This window comes from Hetaerina americana, unplaced genomic scaffold, assembly GCF_022747635.1.
Source record: "Hetaerina americana unplaced genomic scaffold, ioHetAmer1.1.p SCAF_52, whole genome shotgun sequence".
In the NCBI taxonomy this organism is placed as follows: domain Eukaryota; kingdom Metazoa; phylum Arthropoda; class Insecta; order Odonata; family Calopterygidae; genus Hetaerina; species Hetaerina americana.
Window position 1 is genome coordinate 2,826,655 of NW_027287117.1, and position 27,345 is coordinate 2,853,999.

The window sequence follows — 27,345 nt, forward strand, 5'->3', positions numbered from 1 at the left end:
GCCTGTTTGCATTCATCCCGTCCACCTGTCCCACCTGCATGGCATCCGAAACTTTTAATCTCTTCCTCGATTACCCTACCTCCACTCACCCCCTGCACCACCGCATTCACGGACTCTAAATATCTCCTCCAAACACTTTGATCACTTCGAATTCCCCTGACAACTTCCTCTTTGCTCTTGAGAAAAACACATTTCCATCATTTCTCCGCTCTGTTCGACTCGTCTCGACCGTTCTTCTCCAAAGCCATATCTCAAAGGCTTATGCTCAACTTCTTGCCTCAAATACCTGCTTCGGAAATCATTTGAAACTTTTCTATTCATTTATTGCTCGGCATCTACATAAGGATCTGAATACCTCGGAGATTCTCCCAACACCGGCACTTGAACCAAGGACTTCGGGAAGACTTGCCACCTGACGCGTCGCCACTATACGATGTTTTTCTCCTCAAGTCATCATTTTTTTCAGGGCGGACTCAATGCCATGATCACGTGCCCTCCCCCCCCACTTTAGAGGGACTTTTTATAAAGAGGGCAAAGGCTCATGTTCCGACCAGTTGAAAGTCCAAGCCAGCAAAAAGAAGCGGAGGTATTATTATCCACCGAAAAATACCAAAATGTATTTCTGCATTATACAAAAAAAACATACTCTCTCGCCCCGGGAAATAGGTTGGCACCGAATGCCGATCGTCTCTTCCTCACTGGAAAAAATTCCCCGGGACACGACATGATTCCGAGAGAACATCCGGAGCCCGAGAGGGGTGAGGCGGGGAGCGGCCGTGGATCGCGTGTTCCCGAAGACCACGCGAACTAGGCATTGTCCCCGCGGGGCGGTCGCGGAGGAGTGCAGCGAAGATGGGGTGGTGGCGGGGTTCCTTTGTAGGCGGACTGCCCTGCGCCACGTGGCAAACAAAAAAGTAACGAGCCGAGGTCCCTGTCCGGCCATGCACAAGTACTCCATGAGTCTACGCACATCGGATCCGCCGACGAGGAATTGAAAACGTTCGTGATTGTGCGCCTATATTTGGCCAATTCCATTAGATATTCCTTTTTAACTTCCATGCAATCCTGTACCCCGATATTTCCCTTGTAACCCGAAGGTCTTTCAGTATAGCTTGAGATTTTTCAGAAGATACACAACGTGAAGGCCCAAGACGAGAACTGAACCCGTACTAACATGGTCAATTGGCGAAGGGCTATTGACGTACTCGGTGGAAGAGAAAGGGTAAACATAATAAAATAGAAGTTTAAGTATTGTCATGATAGTGATTTGTTTTGGAAATAGTAAATATATTATCCGGTAATATATGCATGTGTGTGTATATATATATATATATATATATATATATATATATATATATATATATGTATATATATGTATATATTTATATACATATGCATACATATATATACATATTTATTTATTTATATATTCCAAAATATGGAAATAGATATTAGGAAAAGGGATGGAAACACACATAAAGGACGAACATAGGAGGGTTAGGGAAGGCGGAATCGAGCAGATCACGTGTAAATATATTTCCTCGGCCGAGACTTAAGCATCGGATCTTTCTACTCTGCATATTCATTTATATCTTACATCTTGTAAGAAAGTCCTACGGATGTGAATAATATTTTAAACATATATATATATATATATTCATTACTTCTCTATCTTCCAATAAAGACGGAGCAGAATTCTGTCGAAATGATCAAGAAATAACGTGTGAGTGATCTTTTTATGCGTGTCTATATTGTTTGCTGCTGTCCAATTCATTATTCTGCACTTCCGTGTTACGTCGACGAAATCATCTATATATATATATATATATATATATATATATATATATATATATATATATATATATATATATATATATATATATATATATATATATATATATATATATACACACACACACGAGGGTCATCCGGAAAGTAGTACCCGTTCGTGCCGCATGAAGTGCTGACGACGCGAGTAGCCGCTGGACGAGGTCAGATAGCTTCAGTGGCTTGTCTGCCTTCTCTGAGCCAAGTTGCGTGACGCTAGCATTGCCTGTGTTGTTTCTGTGATTGTTTACAATGTTTAAAAAAATTGAGAACGCCGCCAGTTGTGAAGTGAGGGCAGTGATTAAATTCCTCAATGCAAGAAACGTTCGCCCATGTGATATTCATCGCCAATTAAAGGAGGTGTATGGAGACAATGTAATGGACGAGTCGTCTGTTCGGCGGTGGTGTCGCAACTTCAACATGGGGAGGGGGAACACACATGACGATGAGCGTTCGGAGAGACCGTCTGTCATTACAGACCAACTGGTGAGCTCAGTTGACGAATTCGTGAGGAACGATCGGCGCGTCACAATTGATGACATCTGTGAGCATTTTCCCAATGTTTCTCGAACGATTGTTCATGAAATTGTTAAACACCATCTGCATTATGCAAAAATTTGTGCAAGATGGGTCCCTCGCGTATCTCAATGAGCTGGCGGCGAAGGACTATGCAGCAGGAATACAGAAACTTGTCACACGTTATGACAAATGCCTTAATTTGCTTGGAAATTATGTTGAGAAGTAGTTTAAAGTATCCTCTTTCAAATAAAATTTTTTATGTTTGTTAATATTTACTTTTGTGTCTTTATTTCACGAACGGGTACTACTTTCCGGATGACCCTCGTGTGTGTGTGTGTGTATATATATATATATATCCCCCTGGACAATATATATATATATATATACACAATCCCTGGGTCCAGGGATGTCCAGGGGGTAGAGCGTTGGACTGACTACTGACCCCGGCCCCGGGGTCGAATCCCGGGCAAGTCCCTGGGCACCTGCAGCTCCACCCAATCTATGTGATTTTTCTGGTATCAGGTCTTCCTGGGAAACCATAACCGGCACAGGGAAAGGAACTGGCCCCCCTACCCTGATGTGTGAATTTCGCACGCCGTATAGGGCTTAGTACTGGGTGAACTCTACCATCACCTACCCATCCGACCATACCTAACATACCCGTAACATACATCACCGATAACCTCAAATATGTATAATTACGCCCATAACATGTATATATATATATATATATATATATATATATATATATATATATATATATATATATATATATATATATATATATATATATATATATATATACACATATATTCACATGGAAATAGACACAAGGAACACAGATAAAAGTCGAACACAGGGACAACAAACACGTGCATGCATTAATACAATTTTTCGTGTATGAATGCATATGCATTGACCCCATACATGTTAAGCGGTCAGAAAGCACAACAAAGCTATAATATCGCCTAGCGGTATTGCCTGTCTCTGATAACGTAACTCTTTTTTGTCAAAACATATCTAAATCTCGCCGTAAACATAAACTCTTACACTCATCAGCATCGTTATTTCACATTTAAATGGAAATTTTGAATAAAATAAAAATGCCGGTGGGATACTCTATTCGCAAATAATGTACAACTCCCGGCTTGAGCCCCGGATGGACTCCCACCCCTCCGTAAGTGTAAAAGTAAAGTTGAGTGCGTGCTTGTATTAGAGAGGCCATGCAATCAAAGGGGCGAGGGATGTGTGTGTGTGTGCTTCTTGAGGAAGATGTGGAAATTTATTCGTGTGTGCAAGGATAAGATATGCGAGTGTCTCGAGTTTCACGCAATTACGCTTACATATTTTGAACGGCAAATAACCAGAAGAGAAAAAAGAAATTCTCTTCCTCTGGGTTGACCTGCGACAAAATTTCACATATTTCCGCGAACACCTTCATCATCTCCCGGAAATAGAAGGTTACAAATTAAAAACAAGCCGTACAAATGATTTAAAAAGATATGCATAAATTAGCGGGACAAAGGATGGATGTAGACTAATCACAACTCTAAAAACCAATAGAAATCATTTTGGACCTTGAACCTGATTAAAAAATCAAATAGAATTAAAAAGAATAATTACATTAAAATCCTAAACAAAATCACATTTCCCTCCATAACTGTTGAAGGTACTTTTCCTGCTTTAATTTACAATTGAAATAGGACTGGCATTTTAACTATGACTCATTAATTTTATTACCATAAGCATTTGACCATTTTAATTTAATCGAATCAAAGTCTCAAGATGAAAGGCATAGTTACGTGCGGATCAAGCCGAAATGATGACGGAACAGACACATTAACCAGAAGGATGTGCAGTTAGAACGGCATCAAGCATTAATACAATCGCGTCCCTTTATTAGTTTATATTAATACATCGCCAATGCATCGCCAGAATCTAGTTTCGTAAGTAACGATTTACAGTCGAAGGGAGGCGAAAGAAATCCAAAAAAGAAAACTGAAATCAGCCATAAAATTCCTCGTAGAATCCAAATAATGCTTTTTATTGGGTTAAAATCTTTATTCGCCTAGTCTAAATAAACGCCGCACCAAAATTCGACTGGAGAATATATGTATTTGGATATACACAAGACTACCATTGGCTTTCTAGCCCTTTGAAATATTTCCAACGATGACGGGGGGGGGGGGGAACTACAGCTGTAGATTCCTCCCCCCACCTCCCTCCAATGAAAACTCACGAAACAGTGCTAGTTCTTTTGTCGGCGCATGCGTACGCGTGTGCAATCCAATGCCGGACCTGTTGAACGACGCCTTATCTCCGCAACTCATAAAACACAAATAAAGTGGCCCCTAAAGCTGTTCCCAAACACATGTCCACTCGTTTCCTCTTTAAACTCGAAGAAATAATTTAACCAAGGATTCAAGTCGACGAAAGATCACACGCATCTGTGAGGAGGGGCTCTGAGGGAGGGCCGCGAAGCCCACGCGTACTATATTTAAGCCCAAAACCGCTCCATTCACATCTTTCAATAAAAGGGTTACAGAAGAAGCAATGACATACGAGCCCACCCCTCTTTCACCCTCCCCCAGGCGATTGGTTTACGTTTGTCTGAAAGCTGCAGCGGGCCGGAGCGAGTGGGGGGGGGGAGGGTGGTCAAGCGGAGATTTTCTTCTCATTCTGTCGATTATGTCCGGGCGAGATCAGGGGATAACAAAATTATAAGCAACCCTATCGAGAGACAGGAAAAGAAAGTTGCAAAATATTGCAGTTCGTTAAGATGGGTGGGTACGTATGGAAATTTCTGGCTCATTATAGTTGCCGTTCTGCGCCTAAATAACTCTCTCTGGGTTTTATTAAACAGGAAAGGGAGACATCGAGCTCTCGGAATACAAGCTACAGTGCCGATGCGTGAATGGAAATACTTTGGTATCAGAATGCTGCCTTTCAACATGTTTCCATTCGCAAATCACATGGACAAAAATTCGACATTGCTGTCACATAAAAAAAACATCGCGCAAACTGACGACGTATGTTCGATTCGTTATCTTTAAGTATTAGGGTCAACTTATTTAGCACTCATGCAGCCAGCTCGGGTCATCAGGGTCTCTGTCAGCGGCGCCAGGCGACAGTGAGCCGAACCAAAATAATGCCACCGAGCGAAAAAAAAAGGAACTAGTACCACATAACTAGACGTGCCTAATTAAATGAAATTAACATTAACATTATTCCAACTTTATTTGATAAGTACTTCCAAACTATACGTAACGTTCAATCTAAAATCTACATTTTCCAGTGGACTAGTCTTACTAGCAACAACAGCAGGATACCAGATGTAAATTCATGATTACAAATTAGAATGTCAACCTGATGACCATGTGCTGGGAGGTTTCAGGTGCCACTTAGTGGCTCCTTCTCTGGTCAGCGATTCAAAGAAAGTAACGAAACAAATAGACTAATCTAAATTAAACTAATCTAATTATTTCACAATCTATGCTTAAACTCAAAACGCGTTGACGACTTCGTAAATCGAATCCTTAATATCACAAAAAGAAGAGTTTAACGTGGACAAACGAACCTTCTCAATAAAATTTGTATTTTAACATTTAATTACGGTTACATTCTCAGTAATTGACTTAGAATGAAATTACACGCATTATTGTTATTACAAGTTGGGAGGGGGGGGGGGAATAATGTCTCTACATTCTTGAAGAGTGTACAACTCCTCGGCTGGTCTGGGACATTGGCCATTTATCACGATTTTCAATACATGGGCGATCGACAGAGATTGGTTGCTCGCTCCGCGGTTATTGAGCACTTCATGATTCGTAAATGAACACGTCAAAAATTTGATCCTCGGGAAAAAAAACGGGAATTCTCAAATATTAAATTAGAATTTCCGCATCGCAGACTTGACCCAAGACTTGACTTGATTACGGTCGCGCCACAAAGGCAAGTGACGTCACGTGTACTCATGTCGTGGATACTCACGTTACATCATTGAAAATCGGACATAACTAATGGGTTACCAAACCATAATGGTATTGTTAATTTTTCGTATCAAATTAACAAAGTTCACAGTAATTATTGAAATACATCAACAGCAGTTTTCGTAAACAACGATCAAAAAAAACCATTCGAACAAAAAAACTTGGTTAAAAATAAATCGGCTCAAACAACAGCTGGGCAAGCAGCTCTACATTTGCCGGGCAGAATTTGACGAGTGAGGAGAGGAAACGTAAATAAATCCGCGGGGGGGGGGGGGTTTGCTTTCGACGACGTCCGAGAAATCATTTACCGAACGCAATAGATCTCAGAACACGGCCGACCAATCGATTATGTCACATGCCCATTTACTATGCCACATACCTTATCAATCCCGGCCGGCTGTCGGAGTTCCCAAGTGTATCAGTCCTCTCCGGAGTATCAGCAGCGCTCCCGTCTTTGCCTCGGCGATATCTCCAACTAATTTCCAAACAAAATCGGTAGGCGTGGCTTGGGGTTTAACGTCCGATGAGGTCCGACGACTACTGTCACCCGGTCTCCACCACGTGGGACTGATGCAGCCGAGTCTAAAGACGGATTTGCGTCAATAGATTGCGGCGACAGACGGAAATCTTTTCCTCCACTCGTCGATCTTCTTCGCCCTCGATCTGCAACTTCTCAAACGGGGAACAGGCAAAAGGGGGGGGGACACAAAACAAGAACACTGAGAGGAACACTGCAGCAGCGCGGGGACACCTTTCTCTCCCGCCGGCTCGAGTGACTGAGAGAGCGAGGGGGGGGAGGGGAGGGAGACAAGAGCGGAAAAGAGGAAACCTCGCCCGTACACCATGTATCTATCACACCCGTCGTTCGAGAGGACGCACTTCACCAAGACCGTAACAGCTCCCGAACCCGTGCGTGTCTCTGTGTGTGTGTGTGTGTGTGCCCGTCGGGGATGGTGGATCAGTGGTGCGCGCACGGCGGTGCTGAGAGGGCTCGCGAGGCGGAGGAAGAGGAGTGAGTGAGCAATAGCCTCACGGCAAGGCGGGACGGACTCGAACGCTGTTCCTATAGCGTTTTTGAAGGGAAGGCGGCCGGGCGATGGTGGCGGCATCCACTCGTAACCGCGGCGCAGACCAGAACTGAAAAAGCCAAGTTTTTTCGAGCCGCCAAAAAGGGGGAAAGAGCGAGGGAGGGCAGGAAGGGAGAGGGAAAGGGAGGGCAGGGCGGATGACTGGTGGTGGTGGTGGTGTTGGAACGGAGGAGGAGGGGTGGGAAGGAGGGAGGGGGACGTGCTGCGGAGAAGAAATGGGGAGGAGGGTGGGTTTTCGCTGGGAAGGAGGGAGGAGGGGGTGCGAGGAAGGGGTGAACGAAAGAGAATGCCGCGGCTGGAATACGCACGACGAAGGTGCACTGGAAGTCGCGCACGAGGGGGACGACGAATCGGAAGGAGGCGCTGGGGGTGTGGGGGAGGGGCGAGTGAGAAGGGGTGACTGACTATCCCGGCGTGGCGATGAGAGAAAGAGCGGTGGTCGTGTGATTAGCTGCGGTCGGCCAGCGTGGTGGTGCATGGGGCTGCAGTCACGGTCTGTGCAGAGCCGCGTCGGTTGCACGACACCCTTAACTCTCCCTGTCGCATCCTCACCCTCCCTCTCCACCGCAGGAGAGGCGAGATCCGATCTTGGTGGACGTACAAGGACGAAGGACACCACCATGGGATCTTAAGTGCCGTCGAAGAAACTTGCACGCGTACCCATACATCTACATCTACATGATACCCCGCAAGCCGCCGCAAGGGCGTGTGGCGGGGGGTGTTAGGTCACCACCCGTAAAAGATAACAATACCACTTGCAAAAACAAACAACATGGAAAACTACACCCACAGCAGCGCACGCACTCGTGCAAAAATCCTTTCATCCAACACTCATGCAAAAACACATACCTCAAACCAACAAACAACTGCACCCCAGGATGCGGAACGAAAGCCATCCAACAATACGAAGGCCAGGACACAACAAGCAAGAATACGAAACTTAACCACCACATGAACATGCAACACAAAACGCTCTCCCCCCACAAGGAGACTGTGAAAGGCAGGGAATGTGACCCAACGTTGTTTTTCATATTTACCCATAATGACCTTCTCCATACCAGGGAGCCTTCTAGTGATGGGAAACCCGATGGCAAAAGTATGTCGACGCTCAAGGGAGCGTCGACATACTTTGAAGAATATTGAGAGGCATTATAGCAATATCTGAAATAAAACTATTTTTCCGATACTTTTTATACGTATTTAGTACATTCTAGTCACGGACTTGACTTAAAAACGTGCAAGTAATTTTTATTTTGAAATAATAGTATTAATCCCACCATCGAGCAAGAATACCCGAACAATGTTAGTTTTTGTGAGTACGAGGATTTTAAATACACACACACACACGTATTCATATACGAGTACATACAATTTCGTCTTTACTGCTGCTATCCCATGGTTGCATATGAAATGAGGAACGACTTGTGGTTTATTCCCGTTTTTCATATTTACTTAAATTAATGAAATCAAGGAAAGAAAGTATTACAAAACTACACCACTGATATAGGCCGAAATATATTAAAACCATTTGGTCGAACAAATTTAGTGAAAATGCCCACGACAACGAATTACCTTAACACTGTGCTGCACTTGAGAAATTAGTATTTGAAATTCCTAATGAATGCTTTCTGCTTTCCTCTGAAGATTTTGACGCATCAAATATTTAACACTTAAAGGGGAGAGGCAAGGGAGTTATTGTTCTACCATTGTGTACAACGATAACCTTGCCTGAGACCGTTCAAAGCTTACCTCATCCGGTAGATTACCAATATAATAATTTTTAATGCTGTGAATTCATTAGGGATGAAAACAAGATGATACGAAATTGAAATAATTTTCAATACTAATGAAGCTTATTCCTTGTTATTCTATTGACTCATTAAAGAGGTAGAGAAATTTTTGAAACACAAGATGTCATTCCTCCTCAGGAACATAGGTTTGGGTGCAGCTATCTTAACGATATCGCCAAAACGGTGCAAAATAAACCAGTGCCAGTGCCAGTATTTGTAGTTTACACCAACCAAATAGACCTTCGGGTTGTTCAATATGTGTATGGTTTTAAAGACTGGCTAGAACGGAAAACGAGGCCGTTGCAAATTAACTAGCCGTGTGCCATCGCAAAAATCACCTTCTGAGTCACAACTCCTACTCTTTCAACTTGTTTCCCCCATTTGAGCGGACCATTCCCAATTTTATTTATTTATTTATTTATTCAGTATAAGTCCGAAAACAGCACATTTTGGCCTTTACATCGAACTATTAACAACGATAACAATGGTCACATTTACAAACACCCAATCCCTAGACGGAGCGAAACTCACCCAGGCGGGAATCGAACCCGCGACCCTTTGAAATGGCAGACGAGGACGTTACCCCGCCGCCACCGGGGCCGGCAATTGGATAGGTGCAGCCACAGATTAACTGTTAACGGTCATATGAGCATCATACTTTTCATAGATTTTTCAAAAAATTTATTTGCATTAATATACAAGCGTGTTCTAATTCTCATCTAGACGCTCAAGAGTTCAAATGACCCTGTTGTAAAATTAATAAAGCCATTGTCCATGAGTTTTTCCATCGGTGACACGAGGTAGCACTACCATTGGCACAGGTGTTTTCGAAGATCACGGGCCAATAGCCCAGGAGAAAATCCCTGGGATTAAGGTCCGAGGCCTTCAAGTTGCTCATCGGGCGGAGGTTGGGAGAGTCCCTCGTGTCAATTAGGATTGCATGGTTTCGATCCGTACCACATTTGCCGCAGCTTTAGGTTTGCACGTTCAGATGAATAATAACTCAGCTTAGAGTCAGGAACATTACTAAGGCGTGCGCCATAAAAATATAAGTGAACAATCTTGTCGTTGTTATGGCGGCCGAGGTCATTTAATTCCGCTAACATAATTCCCGAGAGGACATTGCATCATGGGACAGCATCCAAGAGAGCGTTCGGTGGGCACCAAGACCGACAGGGTAGCCTGAAGGTCGGCGGCGGATTCGAATTACGTCCCAGGAATGAGAGCCCTGTGATGTAAGTAACGGTTTTCCTTCGATTTCTTTTCCTGTTGCGGAGTGACAGCCGCGGACACCTACCACTGCTTCTGGAATATCAATGCTCGAGGCGAGATTCGAACACACGTCCTTCGGATTTGCTGGTGAGAATGTTCTTCGCCGGTGTAGAACTCTCAGATGAAATATGTGAGGATAAAAAACTTATCAAGCTTACTCCATGAACATTATTAATTTTTAAGTGCTTCTCGAGGCAAAGATGCTAAACCTTCCACGCTTCCCTTTTTCAAAAATGGACAAATACCCAGTAAATTGAAGTATCTTGAAGATGTATCGGCATCGACACAAAATAACTCGCGATCCACCAAGAAGGTGTATGGCAGGAGGCGGAAGCACCAGGTGGGAAGGTATGGTGGTGACGAGGGAGGATATGGGAGAGGAAGAGAAGAGGGAAAAATATTCAGTATAAAACTATCAATTGATGTGCAAATTTCTATACATGCGGGGGAAGAATTAATTTAAAACAAGTAATAATTCATCCTAATAAACTAGTCAGTTATTATGCGAAAAAAAGAACCACAACCATAACCACAACCACAACCATAACAAGACAAGGCATGCAGAATTGGAAAGTAAGGAGGGGAAATTCTACCATAACATAGACATGCAACTCATGTTCCCCGCGCCTTAAGTCACAGGTATCATACGCCGTGGTGCCCTTGCTAAAAACTAATGGTCTTGACTCCTAATTATTCAAAGTCTTGATATGCTTCTAGTCTCTTCATTTTCTTCATAGCAATACCCCTCGGTGGCGGCGGGGTAACGTCCTCGCCTACCAACCCAAAGGTCGCAGGTTCGATTCCCGCTAGGGTGGATTTCCCTCCATCTAGGGCTTGGTTGTATATGATTGTCTTCAATATAATGTCTGTAATGTAGGGTTAGGTGGAAGAAGAGACTATTACTACGATAAATAAATAAATAAATAGAAATATCTCCATATCTGCTCCTGTTCTATGTATAATTCAAACCCAGAATCGTAAATGGACTCGAGGACTACGACAGATAAACGTAGGTATGTACATACGTACAGAGAACAGAGAAACAGAATTGGCATGATATGTTTCTTCTTTACTTGCGAATATTTTCGAAACCTTACTTTTGGATAAAATTAAGATCTCTGCAGTGGCATCGACAGGATAAACTGTACTTGCCCTGTTATCCGTCATGGGACTATTTTTTTGGGTGTCTTTTTGGGACTCGCCAACCATGAAGGTTCACAGATGAATGTATATAATATACCATTGATTTAAGCGTCGTTAACTTACTCTGGACATGATGAATTCTCCCGGCAAAATGTACCCAATATATAATTCAAATCTGCTGCAGGCACTTGCGTGGTTCTTAGCCAGAAATGCTAATGGTTCCTTTAAAAAGCTGCAATTACGATTAAATAATGATTGCTCGTGAAGGAGTGGTCCACGCAGCGTCTGTTTCCCTGTGAGGAGGCCGAATCATTTGTGAGGCAAGAGTGTGTGGAGGCAGTTAATTATTCTTTTTACATTTGACCGTCATTAAAAATGTGTCACATTAAAAATATTATTTCGGAAGGGAACAGGAAATAGCCTCAGTCGATTCCGCCAACAGGTTATTTATGATTATGGCTAGATAACCATAATTCATTGTGGTACTAGTACTGTACTAGTAAAATGGCAGTCCTGCGTTAATCACTGATGTTTATGAATGATTAGTACATACTATATTACAATGAGAGACTGCCCTTAAACCTGTTAAGCAGAAAACTAGAGCAATAATTTGTAAACTATGAGGAAGTCTATTAGCATTGTGGAACAGTGCCATCACTTCCAACCGTGGCAATTATTTTGGGGGTTGTCATGTTATCCATAGGACTGATTCCCGGAGACTCATGTGCATACCTACAGTGACTGTTTTCAGCACACTTTTTATATTATTAATGAAGGCTCTTTTTCAACATTGTGTGAATTTTATAAAAATTACAGCAAGCCCAAAAAACCTAATTGTGCACTTATTCGCAATTTGAAAAATGGATTACAATACCAGGAATAACCGGGAAAATTATATTTAGTAGAAAATTTGATGGGGGAAAAACTTACGATCTATCAGTATGTCCTGATTTACCGGGAGTAAACAAAACGTTTTCAAATTTTTTTTCACTCCTAATCGGCGTTTCTTATGACGTCGCGTTTTTTGTGTGCATAATATTTAGATTCGATTCAAGCAAGAAATGGGCTTCGGACAAAAGTTTTTTCTCGTTCAAAATTCCTTACCCCTGAACTACAGGGTCCGTACAATAAGTATCTTGACTGGTTCGCTGTAGCCTCAACGGAGCGGTGGATGGGGGTCCGACCGGTCGGTTCCGTGTGGGGTCCTCCACAACTCAGGCGCACTTTAGTTCAGTCGCCTCCGGGCATGCTTTGAGATAGGAGGTGGCTTTTTGTGACGTGTGATTATTTGTGGTGTCGTCGCGCCAGCATGGAGCGAACCGTCGAGCAACGATACGCTGTGAAGTTTTGCGTTAAACTCGGAAAATTTGCGTCGGAGACCCTTGCACTCATTCAACAGGCTTATGGGTATGATTCCTTAAGCCACGCAAGGGTTTTTGAGGGGAACAATATGTTTAAGGAAGGCCGTAGCTCGTCGAAAACGAGCACCACGTCGGACGCCCGACGACCGCTCTAAGCGATGCTCAGGTGGCCAAAGTGAAAAACGTGTTGGTCTCTGACAGGCGTTTAACCATCGCCCTTATCATTGAGGAGAGCGGCCTTTCAGTCGGAACCGTCCACACCATTGTAACAGAGGGTCTTACGATGAGTAAAGTGTGCTCGAAGCTGGTGCTGAAGCTGGTCTTGAGCGAGGAACAAAAACTGTCGAACTAAGTGTATCGATGTAGGAGGAATGTATTTTGAAGATTATTAAGTAACTGTAATGATTAAATGAATGAAAAACTCCAATAGCCGTAAACAGTTTACCTTTCTAAACCAAGTACAAATTGGATTATGTGGCTAACGCCAAAAGTCAGGAAGGGGTAAATGGTAAATAAGGAAAGGGATAAGAAAGGTGAATACGAATAAGCGTATTTCGGCCACAAAGTAGCCCTCTTCAGCGTACTGAAGGTTAATCGTCAAGACAACACAAGTCGAAGTGAGCTCACGTCGATAGCTCACTTCGACTTGTGTTGTCGTGACGATTAACCTTCAGTACGCTGAAGAGGGCTACTTTGTGGCCGAAATACGCGTATTCGTATTCACATTTCTTATCCCTTTCCTTATTTACCATTTACTCCATCCTTTGACTTGTGGCGTGAGATTAAAAATAATATTCGTTTCAGACTAAGAGTTAGTTCTTACGCTCATTCCTGCATTGTCGGTGGTGAATAGGGTTCCCTCTTTAGGGATAACGGGGAGGTCGCCGCACTTCATGAGCCGACCCCGTTCTTCGTCAATGCCGTCTTTACAGCCACCATCACCAAGCACACCGAAAAAAAAGATACTCGCAGCATCTCCATTTCGGTCTTTTGCGGAGAAACTCACTCTGGCGTCTTTTCATTTTTGATTTCCTGGAGGCATTTGCTATAATTTTTACTCCCTATAATAAAAAAGGCGGCGGTTAATCGATTTTAATTCAGACGTAAATCATGAATCAATTCATAAACGAAACGTCTTGAACTCGTTCGTATTTCAAAAATGCCATATGGTTTACCTATTGCGAAAGTTGCATCATCATCTGACCAGAGTCGATATTCCACTGCAATGGCCAAGCCGTCATAGGACTATTTAATGATGCTATATACATATATATATATATATATATATATATATATATATATATATATATATGCATATATATATATATATGTGTATATATATATTTATACAGGTCGCGGTAGTCCAGTGGGTAGAGCGTTGGACTGCTGACCGGAGGGTCCCGGGTTCGATTCCCGGACAAAGTACTGTAGGCACCTGCAGCTCCACCAAAGCTAAAGTGATATTTCGGATACCAGGTCTTCCTGGGAAACCATAACCGGCACAGAGAAAGGAACTGGCCCTCCAAACCTGATGTGTGAATTTTCACATGCCGTATAGGGCTTAGTACTGGGTGATCTCTACCATCACCTACTAAAAACCGACCTTCGGGTTGATTACAGTGTTATATATATAAATATATATATATATATACATATAAAATATATATATATATAATTTGTTATACACACACATATATGTATATATATATATATATGTATATATATATATATATATATATATATATATATATACTACCTTGATCAAAAAGTTCCCGGAATAACCACCGTGTGGCGCTCCCATCGTTCCGATTTGAGTTCTGTTTTTTTTGTTAAATTGGTACATCTGTTGTTGATATTCCCTTTAAATCTTAGTGTCATAACTTGACATTTGCAAAAGTTACGGTCGGTTTTCGGTATGTCCAAAAGTGCTTCCTGCGATTTTTCCATTACTTCCTCTCGGCTGCTAAAACGCGTTCCCCGTAATGGTTTTTTAACTCGATTGAACAGAAAGAAGTCACAGGGAGCCAAATCAGGTGAATTCGGTGGCTGTTGGATGGTATTTGTTGCATTTTTCGTCAAAAAATTACGAATAATGATAGCACTGTGCGACGGTGCGTTATCGTGGTGCAAAATCCACGAGTTTTCTGCCCACATTTCTGGTCTCTTTCGGCGAATTGCTTCACGCAAACGTCTCATAACGCCCAAATAATACTCTTTGTTTACTGTCTGGCCTTCTGGCAAAAATTCATGATGCACTACACCGTTGTAATCCATGAAAACCGTCAGCATTGCCTTCTTTTTTGACTGAAAACGACGTGGTTTTTTTGGTCTCGGCTCATTTGGTGAACGCCATTCACTTGCCTGATGTCTGGATTGCGTGTCGTACTCATAAACCCACGTCTCGTCTCCAGTAATGATCCTTTTGATGAATGTGGGATCGGATTCAGCCTCGCAAATCATGTCTTTTGCGACGTCAACACGGTCTCTTTTTTGCATGAAATTGAGGTCTTTCGGCACCAACTTTGCTGCTACACGACGGAAACCCAAATCATTAACCACAATGTCTTGGGCGGATCCATAGGCAATGTTCAAGTCCTCCGCTATTTCTCTGATGGTTAATTTGCGGTTATTGACCAACATTTCTTTTACTTTATCAATTTTTTCACCGACTTTCGATGTCGATGGTCTGCCACTGCGTTCATCATCTTCGATTGACTCACGACCACTTCTGAACCGCTCGTGCCTTTGGTAAACGACCGTTTTTTTTAGAGAATCGTTGCCGAAACACTTTTCCAACATTTCCAACGTCCGTGCGCCACTAAATCCGTTTTTTACGCAAAATTTAATACAAGTTCGTTGTTGCAAATTTAAATCCATTTCTGCAATTGTAAAAAATCGCCAACACACACAGAGATAGATGTACTCTTGGCTACGTAACTTTTGCAAATGTCAAGTTATGACACTAAGATTTAAAGGGAATATCAACAACAGATGTACCAATTTAACAAAAAAACAGAACTCAAATCGGAACGATGGGAGCGCCACACGGTGGTTATTCCGGGAACTTTTTGTTCAAGGTAGTATATATATATATATATATATATATATATATATATACATATATATATGTGTGTGTATAATAAATTATATATATATATATTTTATATATATATATATATTTATATATATATATATATATATATATATATACTATATATATATATATATATATATATATATATATATATATACTATATATAATAAGGTCATCTACCGGTTAAGGTAAGTTTTTGGATGGACACAGCTACTAAATAAAACATTTTGTGACTCCTAACAAAACACAAAATCCAACATCCCTACTCTACATCAGGTTCCTCTTCATCTCTGAGTACTTTCTTCCTCCCTTCATCCCGTCTAACATACCTATCCTGTTCCTGCCCTTTCCTCGTGTGTCTAACATTCTTCCCTCCATTACAGTCTTCAGCATCCCACTGCCGGTCAATACCCCCTTCATCCACTTTTCCTGCCTCCATAGGATTGCTCCCAACAAACCCCTCTCTTCGCCCACCATACCAAGTACTTCCTCATTTGTTTTCTTCTCTGTCCATTTTACCCCCTCCATTCTTCTCCACACCCACATTTCAAAAGCCTCCAGTCTACGTCTATCCTCCTGCTTCAATGACCACGTTTCCGCGCCGTACAGAGCTACGCTCCAAATCAAAGTTTTTACGAGTCTTTTCATAACATCCTTATCCAACGTCCCCGTCATCAACTCCGTCCTCCTTGTGAAAGCCTCCTTGCCTAGCGCAATTCTTCTCCGTACGTCCCTACTACTTTGACCGTGTTGGTCCAAAACACTACCGAGATACGTAAACTGTTCTACCTGCTTTAGTGTTTGCCCTCCTATTTTAATGTTTAGCTTAGCCTTTTTCTTTCTAGAAAATCGCATAACCTTTGTTTAATTAATATTGATTCTCATCCCATACCTGAATTTCCAATTCACTCAGCAATGCTAGGGCTTGCGCGCTGTTAATTATCTTTGTTGTTTTCTTCAAGCTTAAAAAATTTCGATATAATCCGAGTAAAAAATCCAAGGAAAAAGAAAAATTGAAAATCCAAGTAAAAAATACCAGTAAAAATTCCAAGGAAAAATTCAAGTTTCAAAAATGTTTAAATATTCAAAAAACCTAGCAAAAATTACGACCAAAAAACTGGCCGCTTTCGGATGAATGACAAATAAATAAATAAATACAATATTCCGATGCAACGCCTACAGGACAAAGAGATTGGCTGATAATCCATATGCCATTCGATCGGATCCCTTCCAGAAGGTTGCGTGTGGTTGTCTCAAAGTTCATTAAGGACACGCGTAAATCCACTCTCGGGGGGTTAAGTCGTTCGCGTGGAATCCGCTAGGTGCGCTTCCCCGAATGTCGCGAATGGGACGGCTGAAACCCGTGCAGCTTTGAGAGGCGTCGTGGCTTCGCGCGGAGACCACAGAAGTCCCCACGAGGGACGGCGGCGGGATAGCGCTAAAAGCAAACGACCGATCGATTGTCGTCGTATTTATAACCCAGGAAGTGGAAGGTGATCTCCAAACTTCCTTTTACGGTTGCTTTAAGCAGCACGTGGGCTTTCGTGGTAGCCTTGTCTCGAGTTTGGTTCTTGGAAATCTCTGACGTCGACCAGTGAGCGTCGGGCCATGAACCCAGTTACCACTCGCTTGCGAAAGGGAAAGTCTATTCCTGCTTATATTTTTTTGCGTACTCATCCGCGATCCATCATCCTAGGCATCGTCTCTTATTGCTCTCAGAAACATGCAAAAATCAAACTCAAGCGTACCCGGGAGTCCGAAACCACCGCGTGAATTTCACGCCATTTGAACATGCGAAGTCAACTGCGCAAATATCTTTGACCTAATAAGCCTAATTTCAATAATAATGATCCAACCGATCATTTGGTCTTAGACGTTTTGATCTAGCTAACTGAAGCTATCACTGCATACGAGTTTTCATTAATTGACTAGGTCAAAAAGGCGAACGGAATTATCCTTAACGCTTAGACAAAGTTGATATATTGTTTCCCGTGCATTCGCTCTTTCATGGTGACTTGAAAAACAGAAAAATGTGATTTAAATATATTTTATTACTGCTGCACAAAATTAATGGAGAAGTTGAAGTGTTTTTGTTCCCTTTTACGGGTGGTGAGCTGACACCCCACGCCACACACCCTTGCGGCGGATTGCGGGGTATTATATAGATGTAGATGAAGAATAACCCATAACCTCTACAAGGATAACTTAAACATCGGGGAAAATGAAAATCGGAAGGAGAAAAAGAAACTAGAATTAACTATGCAATCAAGACAAAGGGCCCGATATTTCGCTAGCACTATTCAAGAGCAACTAGGAGAGGCAGTAAATGAGGCACAAGACTTGAACATCGAAGTAGCTGAGGTGAATGATAAAGAGATTAACATGCTGATAACTTCGCAGCAATAGCATAAAACGCCAGGGGATCTCCAAGCAATTCTGAATGCTCTGTACCGTGAAGTACTTTGGTGATACAAAATGAGCATTAAGAAGAGGAAAATTAAAATCCTATTGAGTGGAAGGGAGAAGGGAATTGAGGGCAAATATCACAGGGCGAGGGGTGAAACTAGAGCAAGTGGAATCCTTCATCTACTTGGGCAGTAGTATTACTTGGAATGGAAGCAGTTCGACCGGCATCAAGGGATGGATAGCTCATGGATGTAAAAATGCGTTCGTTAAGAAGAGGCAAATTGCTATGTTCAAAGAACATGGAGTAGCAAATGAGGAAGCAGTTTGTGGAAGCAGAGACGGGAATATGTAAAGGAAGATTCCAAGAGGAAGACCAACGGGCAAGTTCATTGGACAGAGGAAGATGTGTAGGAGCAAATGAGCAAATAATGGGCGTCGTCCTTGAGTGAGTAAAGTGCGGGCTTGATACCCCCCTCTTCACCCAAGATGAGCATTTTTTTCCAATTTAGGTATCAGCTCTTTCTGGGAAATATCAAGAAGCCTAGCGATTGGCCAGTGAATTTCGCACCCACCCTAAAATTCAGCATCAAGTGACCTCTGCCCATAACTATCAAACCAACCACCTGATTATCAAACGTGTTATTTTTTACCAACATACACGGCATATTTAGAATGTGAAATAAGGCAAAACTTTTCCCTTCGCAACAATGGACCATTTAGAATAGTGGTCTCCATTCAAAAGGAAATCTAATTCATATTTAAATTTGAGTCAAAAGTTGAGTTTAAATTGGGTGCCGTGTGACTATATCTTCCGAGTTCCTTTCTCAGTTTGGAATATTTCGAATGCGTTGACTATGGTATATATATAGTATAAATAAATAGCCAAATTTTCATATATTCTGCATTGATTTTTTTGCTAAGATAATAAGAACTAACTCTCAAACTATAACCAAACTTAGAAGCATAAAATGATTCTCAAAGGAAATAATTTGCGTACTCCCATAGCACGAATGCTTGCGATTGGATCGGGGTATAACCCTGGGACGGCGGGTAGTCTAATGCCCGCTGCCGAGGGCAAGGACTCGAGGGGTAGGATTAGAGGCTGGTGGCCCTCGAGTGGCATCGAAAGTGCGCTTGGAGTGCATTACACAGCTCGTCGTTTGGGACGTTAACCTATGTGACCCCTAGGTGCCGTTCGTGAAGACTGAACTGATGACGGCTCCATCAATTTTCTTCGCCTTTCCTTAGATGCCTGACCCACGTCCCTTGATCATCTGCAAGGACTCCAATCACGTTAGAATTTTGGACGCCTACCCCACGTCACAGGAGCACATCGTATTGGTGATTTTAAAAAGATTATTTTTTTATTGGCTACGGTTACAAATGGCCCCAGATAAAAAGGCGCTCCTCGATTCTGTTGAAGAAAATCAGGAGGCGGCGTTTCTTTCGATTTCGACACGATACGCTGCTAAACAGATTGACCATCATGCGTCGAGTCTCTCCCTCGATTTGCGCTCGCTCGGAACGGGTGAAAAGTGATTCCTCGGATGTGGCGGCGCACCTCCGAAGGAGTTTTACCCGTGCCTCCGGTGCGTCGTAAATGGAAGCTTGTTTCCTTCCGTACCCTCCTCCCGGAGCCCCCGGTCTGCCCGCCCACCACCGCCTCGGGGTCAAAGTGCAACCAGCATCACTGCCGATGAGTGAGTGGGTGAGGGACTCTTCCCTCCCCCAAGCATCGGCCGAACGGAGACCCCTCCCGCCATCCTTCCAAACTTGCCCTCGGCGCTTGTTTTTGGCTCCGTCGCGACGTCGCTCAACTCGCTCCGGTGCGAGAGTGAACAACTCCCGGCGCCCACGGAGAGACTCTTGCCCGACTCCTGATCGGAAGCCGAGGAGAGGTCTTGAAGTGGGTGGTCTATCTTCGAGGGTACCTGGTTGGTTATCCATAGATGTAAATAATCCCCTTCACCCGAAATCAATCAAGTCTAATTAACCCGAAGGTTGATTGATGAGGGTGCACCCGATCCCATAGCGCGGAATGTACAAATTCACACTTTGAGAGGGTAAATAATGACGAGGACAAGTTCCTCTCTCGGCTCAACCCGCTCTTTCCCTAGAAGTTTTAGTAATCGAAGGAGTAGGAGTGAAACTGGGGGGGGGGGGAGGCCCCTGGGATCCGCATATTCATGCATAAAAAAACTCGTGCTCTTAACATCCCCCAACGCACGCAAGCGTCCTGAGGCGGTATCACATGAGATAGATGTAGATTTGTAACCCGGAACTCTCCGGCCGAGAACCGAACGCAATATCAACTGCGATATCACTCCAGGCCTATGTATCTATTTAGGAATAAATAAACAACAGACTTGATGAAGTCCGCCATGGATATTATTAGTCCCCGATCATGAATTTCAATCGTAGTACCATTGTTATTATCCTTGAAAATATAGCCACATCATCGAGTATCGTCGGTTCTAATTGAAAGCATAGTTGCTATGTAGTAGTCTATGTTTCTCTGCAAACCTGCCACATTCTGGACAACTGTTGAGGAGAGGAGATAGAACGACCATTTGCTCTTTGCCAATCCATCGCTACTAGCCTGACTACTCAACCTGGTGTCTCGGGGTGAAACCGACTTCTTTGAATTAGCACTGTGCCGAGTCCGGGAAAAACAGCCATCGGTAGGCCTGAAAAAGCGTCTTATTTATTCGTGGAAGAGAAAAGCAAGCGACCAAGTATTGGCTCTCCTCAGATTACGAGATAACTGCAGAGAAATTCAGATAAATAGTTAAGAGAGAGCGCAATATTATGGTTTAAATAACCCATCATTACCTAACAGCGCAATATAGTCCTTTGAGTTTTAACGATCCTCACAATTTAGAGGGTAGAAGGAGGCTTTAATGATGCTTAACTGGATGAATTAAAGCGCGCCACGGAAACATGAGATGAAATCTCGATTGAATTGAACAAGAAAATTTTTCCTTTCGACTCGTTTGAAAACTCCGCACTTCCGTAATTTGGCATACTCCTTACGTCTCTGCCAAAGTCATGCATTATTTTATACATGCTCTGCTGCCACCGAGACATCTAATACGATTCATATATTACTCGTAACACAATGGGCATTTTACATTTATTAGATCGTGAGAAATTAAGAGATCAATATTTAATATAAATTCATTAAAAAATATACTTTCTCATAATCATCGTTGATTTTCATTAAACGAATATCATTAAAGTGGATGGGATAAGTAATAAAGAAAAGTTTATAAATATTCACTTAACTTCCAAGGTAAAAATTCAGCAAATATCAAAAATCTCATATCTTATCAAATAATTTTTAGAAGGGCTCAAAGAAAATGTTTCCATCACAAAATGTATTTGAGATGTAAGTGAAATTTCTCAGTGTGAATTATTTACATCGCAGACATGATTCCTCACCAGATTTTTGCTGCACAACGAAATGAATTGGCTCAAGTTAAGTGGACTACACGGATTTTGTGCAAACTCGTTGGGACCTCGCAAGGCTCACATTTCATGTCCCCTTCGCATCCCCTCTGAATACCGCGGCGTTCGAATCGAAGCGACACTTTTTGAGGGACTCGAGCCTGTCCGGCGGCTTGCTCGCCTCGCATTTCGCAACGGCTCGCCGACGGGAGAGACCGACTCCCCTCCCTCCCTTGCCTAATTATCCCCGTCGGTCTCCTCGGCTCCTCCATGCACCGAGAGTTGTTCTATTCAATCGATCCTTGTGGCGATTGATATCTGGAAACCAGGGAGACGGAGCCGAATACGACTCCCGAGCCACGCCTAGGGAAGGAGGGCTTAAAACCCCAGGAAATCTCCTCTCAGATCTACACTGTTCCCTCCTCAAACGAGGTTATCCTGAGTCCTTAACAGAAGGATCCGAAGACATGCCTACACCACCATACTTTCCTCAACCGCGGAAACCCACCCTCTTTCAATTTGCACCGCATACTTCCCTGGCCTAGAATCTCAGTGATTAATCCGAGAAGAACTCTCTACCCGTTCCTCAAAAACCATAATTCCACCGCCAACCTTTTTCCCAAATGTCCCTCTGTTACTTTCAAACGCCAACTCTTTTACCACACAATATTTTGCGCGGAAATGCTGATATTTAATAATATAAATACTCATAGCAGGATGGCAAATAGTCAAGTCTCAACATCTTAGAAAACGTCGACTATAGAGATACTTAACGAAGTAAAAGCAATTTAGCAATACTCCCAATTCCGACTCTATCGATGACGAATGGCATCGCTAACGATCGTACCATTGTTGAAGGTCCGACCGACTATTAAGAATTTACGCACCCACTATCACTTTTTGGCCAACACCATCGAGATAAAGACATAAAAAGAGAGACAAGAATGCTTGGGCTGTGGGAGGTTAGAGGAATATAGACGTCACGAAGGGTCCCTAATTTTTCACGACGCACCCAGCAGATAGTTAACCGACGGCTAAAATAAGCCGCCGTCGTACAACAGGGTGTGGATGGAAGAGCAATTTGGAACATATCGAGTTATTTGGCCCTCGGCTCACAAAACTTGACCGGAAAGAGTAAAGCATGGGAGATGGAAGAAGAGGAATAGGGATGTCGAGGTTCGAGTGCAACTTGATGGCATACGAAAGGGTTTTGACGCACCATGGCAAGGTAGAGAAAAAATTCCAAGAAACTGCGGGAGATCCCGCAACAGTAACTTTTAGACGGAGTCATCCCCTAGTATGGATTAAAATGCAACAGTTTCAGAGCGTTAAAATCATTCGCTTTGCCCGGGACTCGAACCGGGAACCCTCGATATCCGGCCATGTTCTACAATTTCAGAATGTAATAATCATTCTCCGTCCCTGGGATTCGAACCGGGAACCTTCGATGTCCGGCCGAGTGCCCTAACCAGTTAAGCTATCAAGGCTTCCTCCAAAACTCGGAAACTTTGTGTTTAAACTTTTAAAAATTTCAAGTTTAACAAAACGACTAACTTTCAGTGTTTAAGGGGGACGCCTCAAAAGCTTAACTGGCTAACGCACTCTGCCGGACATCGAGGGATCCCGGTCAAGGCGAATGATTTTTACACTCTGAAATTGTTGCACCGTAGAAGGTAATATAAAAGGCCATGGGTTAGTGTAATAGGTGTGCTTCTTGGGAAAAGAACGCTACCACTCTGGCTGGACGTCAGCATTAAGTCGTAACTGTTGCACTCGCGAGAGGTGGCGACAAGCGCTCGAGGTACGACTGGTGCATCAAACGCGTGCCTCCACGCGGGATGTCTCTTTCGCGAATGGGAGGGGGAGGCGGAGGAGGAATTTCGACTCCGCTCGGCATCAATATTTATAGGAAAACGGGGAGGAAACGACGCGTTTATTGGGAGAGTGAAGGGAGCGAGACAATGGGCGGGCGGACGGCGGCAGTAGCAGCCGGGAGTCCTCGGGGGGAGGGGGGGGGGACCCGGTACTGCGTGTGACGGCGCGCGGTCCGGTTTCATCGCCGTGGGGGTCGCAGTGGTCAAACCGGTGTCGGGGTGCATTGTGATGCACGCGAGGGAGCTTCCTATGCTCCTTCCTAGGCCGAGGCGAGAGCGTGGTCACGTGCTGGTCAAGTCACGCGGGAAGAACGGTATCGAAGCAGCCATTATGGCGACAGTGCCACCCACGCCCGCACCAATCCCTTACTCGGCTGCCGAACTGGTGCCGTGCATGCGCCTTCCAGTCTCCCGGCAACCGCGTTCCTTTTTGATGACATTGTTGAAGAGAATGTTCCGCTTGCGAGGGATGAAGGCATTTCGCAAAGCAGGAACGGATAGTGAATACCGCTGGGAAGCTGGATTCGGCAATAGTATCGTGAAATTTGCATCAATTTTCGTTGTGCCTGAGTGTTTCAGAAGGGCGACTTGATGCGTAAGAATTTTGGGGAATATTCAAAAACACACGCACACGCTGAATCGTGCTACGGATGATAGAGTGTGGGAACCCAGTTAAGAAATGTAAAACAGTTGAAAGGAGAAGAGAGTAAAATATGTTGGATGTCCCAAGGAGATAGGATATAAAGGGAGAGGGGGTACTGACAGGTAGCGGGATCCTTAAGGCTTAGTGGAGTGCGTTGAGTGGAGAGCTTAGGTTGAAAGAGGGTGAAATGTTTACTTGAAATGCGATAAAGAGCATGGAAGGTTGAAGAAGGGGATGTAGTTGAGCAGAATACGTATATATAAATCAGAGCGATTTCGAAAGTCCAAGAGAATTAAGTGTTAAGGGACGAACGTAAATTACTCGGGACATCCGCAACCACCATCGATACGGCTGGCTGCCTATATTGATAACGTGTCCGACGCCGCCATACCTTTTGGGATTTTGGGGAAAGCAATTCCTCTCATATGATTCCCTCGCCGTTCACATCTCTTCCCATTTAAACCTAATTTTTCAATTTATTTAAATCGTCCATGCACCCTTGAGAACATTATTCAATACGTAAATTAAATTAATCCAATCCCTAAATTAAATGATGACTGCTTATTTCACTGTTTCTCATGCCCACTGTCAGTGCGTGTGACAGTTGGGATGGGTGCGATCAGTCTCCATGTAAATATAACTATGAATATGATGTCATGCTGGGAAGAACTCAATTTCACGAACGCTTCCTTTAAATTATGAAAAGTTTTCGCAATTAATCCTAAAATGTATGTTTTCAAAAAGGTTCAACGACATTTCATTGCGGTCCATTGCTATTGTATCGAAACTTGACGAGTTGCCATTAATGTCACAAAATCTTGATAATTTTGGAGGTTCCGATGATGATCTAGGCTCGGGACTCGACCGTCTTTTAAGTTCCTCCCTGGCGCCTTTACTTCTCCCATAGAAGGACCAAGCGAAGGAGAATCGCATCATGGACCACCGGTCGCTCCCTGCACCGACCGCCCCGAAGAGGACGCCGCGGTGACCGCATGATACACTTGCTCTTGTGCGCGCCCCAGAAGGTCAATGTCAGTTGCCTAGCATCCACGAATATTAAGTCACAACTACGAATTCAAGATATGAAGTACGAAAAAACACTATACGCTTTTTTTTAAGAGGCCAGTCATGCAGGGGTCGTTTATTGAGTGCTCATTTAAGCTAAATTACACTTCGTCTTCGTTACTACAATAAGTCATTTGCGCCGATTTTCCAAGATATTATTTCCAAATATATCCTTTGTTATGATATTTTTCCTCATTATTTCCTTATTAATAGTGTTCTTCTACCCGCACACAACACAGGATATCCATTCCTCTTATCTTTCATCCTCGTTTACCTATGCAACCGTAAAACAGCAACCATTGAATCCACCTCTCTGATATTTCATCCATTTACTTCTTCTCTATCTCCTTCTACTATCTTCTATTCTATCTCCCTCTCATAACCCTAAAATAATCTCTCCCCGCATTACTATTTCAAATCCTTCTTTCCGATTCTCCGCCTTAGTTTTCCAACTTTTCTCCAGATCTTGAAAGTCTCAGGCACCTTACCTCTTCTCATCCGCTTTCCTCGCCACGGGACGCTATGCGTAAAATGCATCTTCCCCATCCGTACGTTTCGACTGAGAATCTCGATTATAATTCAACTCCTTTCTGTGCATTCTTCTTTTTACTCTACTTCCATTGCACAACTAGACTTCGAGCGATGTGACATCAGGACTCTTCTTTCAAACTCTGCGCAACTGACTATTCATTACGTGGCGTGAGTCATTTTAAATACCCATCTCTCTACTCCCAACAGTTACTATGCATCGTGGAATATTCAATCGGGGAGAATTTGGGCTTTCTTTGAAAAGTATTTAATCACTGTTCGAATCACAATATTTTCCATCTTCCCAAATCCCTATAGGGGTAAAACAACAAAGAGGCATCCACACCACAGATATCTTCCCAGACCACTTACGCGTTACGTGTTTACTAACAAAGAATTACATATTACTACGCGGGAAACTCGTTGCGCTAGTGCTGGCATCTGATGATGACTTCGAGAACCTTTGAAACTACCCTCGTAGTCGGAGGACATGCAGAGGAAAATGGCGAGAGGGCGAAAATTGTTTATAGTATTCCATAAATATCTCGTTATTCACCGAGAATTATGAGAGACAGTTCAATATTCAAGTCAAAACGATAGATTGCACGATGTTAAATGTTAATTCCATTGGATCGATTTCCGCTAATTAGAGATGTAGAGCGCTGACATCTGGTGATGATCCCTAAAACCTTTCAAACGACCCTCGCCTACGCCCTCCCTAATTGTAGCCCAAAATCACCGAAATGAGGTCTTGGTGTTCGGTGGGCCACCACTTACATCGTCGGTGACCCTCGAGCAGGGACCAAGTCCACTCGGTCGGAGGGATTCAAATTGCGTCTTGCCGCTTCCAAGGCCCTCTGGGACAGGAAAATCCAATCAGTGGGGCACGGGAAATTACGCCTCCCTCGCCGAAGGACAGAAAGGCCCTCCTCGATGATGGGGTTTTAATGGACCTCCACCGAAGACCACAGAAGGACAATTGTTTCAATGTCATGCTTCCAATCGCTTGAAAGGAGACTAGCCACAAGTATGCCCGCATACCATTGAATTCAGCGGTCCCTCTCGGGAATTAGAATTTTCGTGGCCGAATAAAAACGGATGCCCTCCATAACGGCAGCTCTGTTACGCCGCGGAGGATTGAGGAGTCTTGTTACAATGAAGGCTGAAAGAATTCTAACATTTGGGCGTGAAAAAATAAGTATCGATAATTATTCTACGTATATTCTAATGAAAACAGAGGACATACAGGTTTATTTTCAAAAGTATTTCTTTTATTTTTTAAGTAATTTATTGAACAGA

General features: G+C 43.2%; 1 protein-coding gene across 1 annotated transcript in view; it reads right to left on the bottom strand.

Annotated features, from left to right (window-relative positions):
- Pkg21D (Protein kinase, cGMP-dependent at 21D) overlaps window positions 1-7,518 on the bottom strand; it is an 877,499-nt gene extending 869,981 nt beyond the window's left edge. The window contains exon 1 of the mRNA XM_071593157.1: window positions 6,715-7,518. The gene's annotated coding sequence lies outside the window, so the exon portion shown is untranslated. The remainder of the gene's footprint in view (window positions 1-6,714) is intronic.
- Between the last annotated feature and the right edge of the window lie 19,827 nt (window positions 7,519-27,345).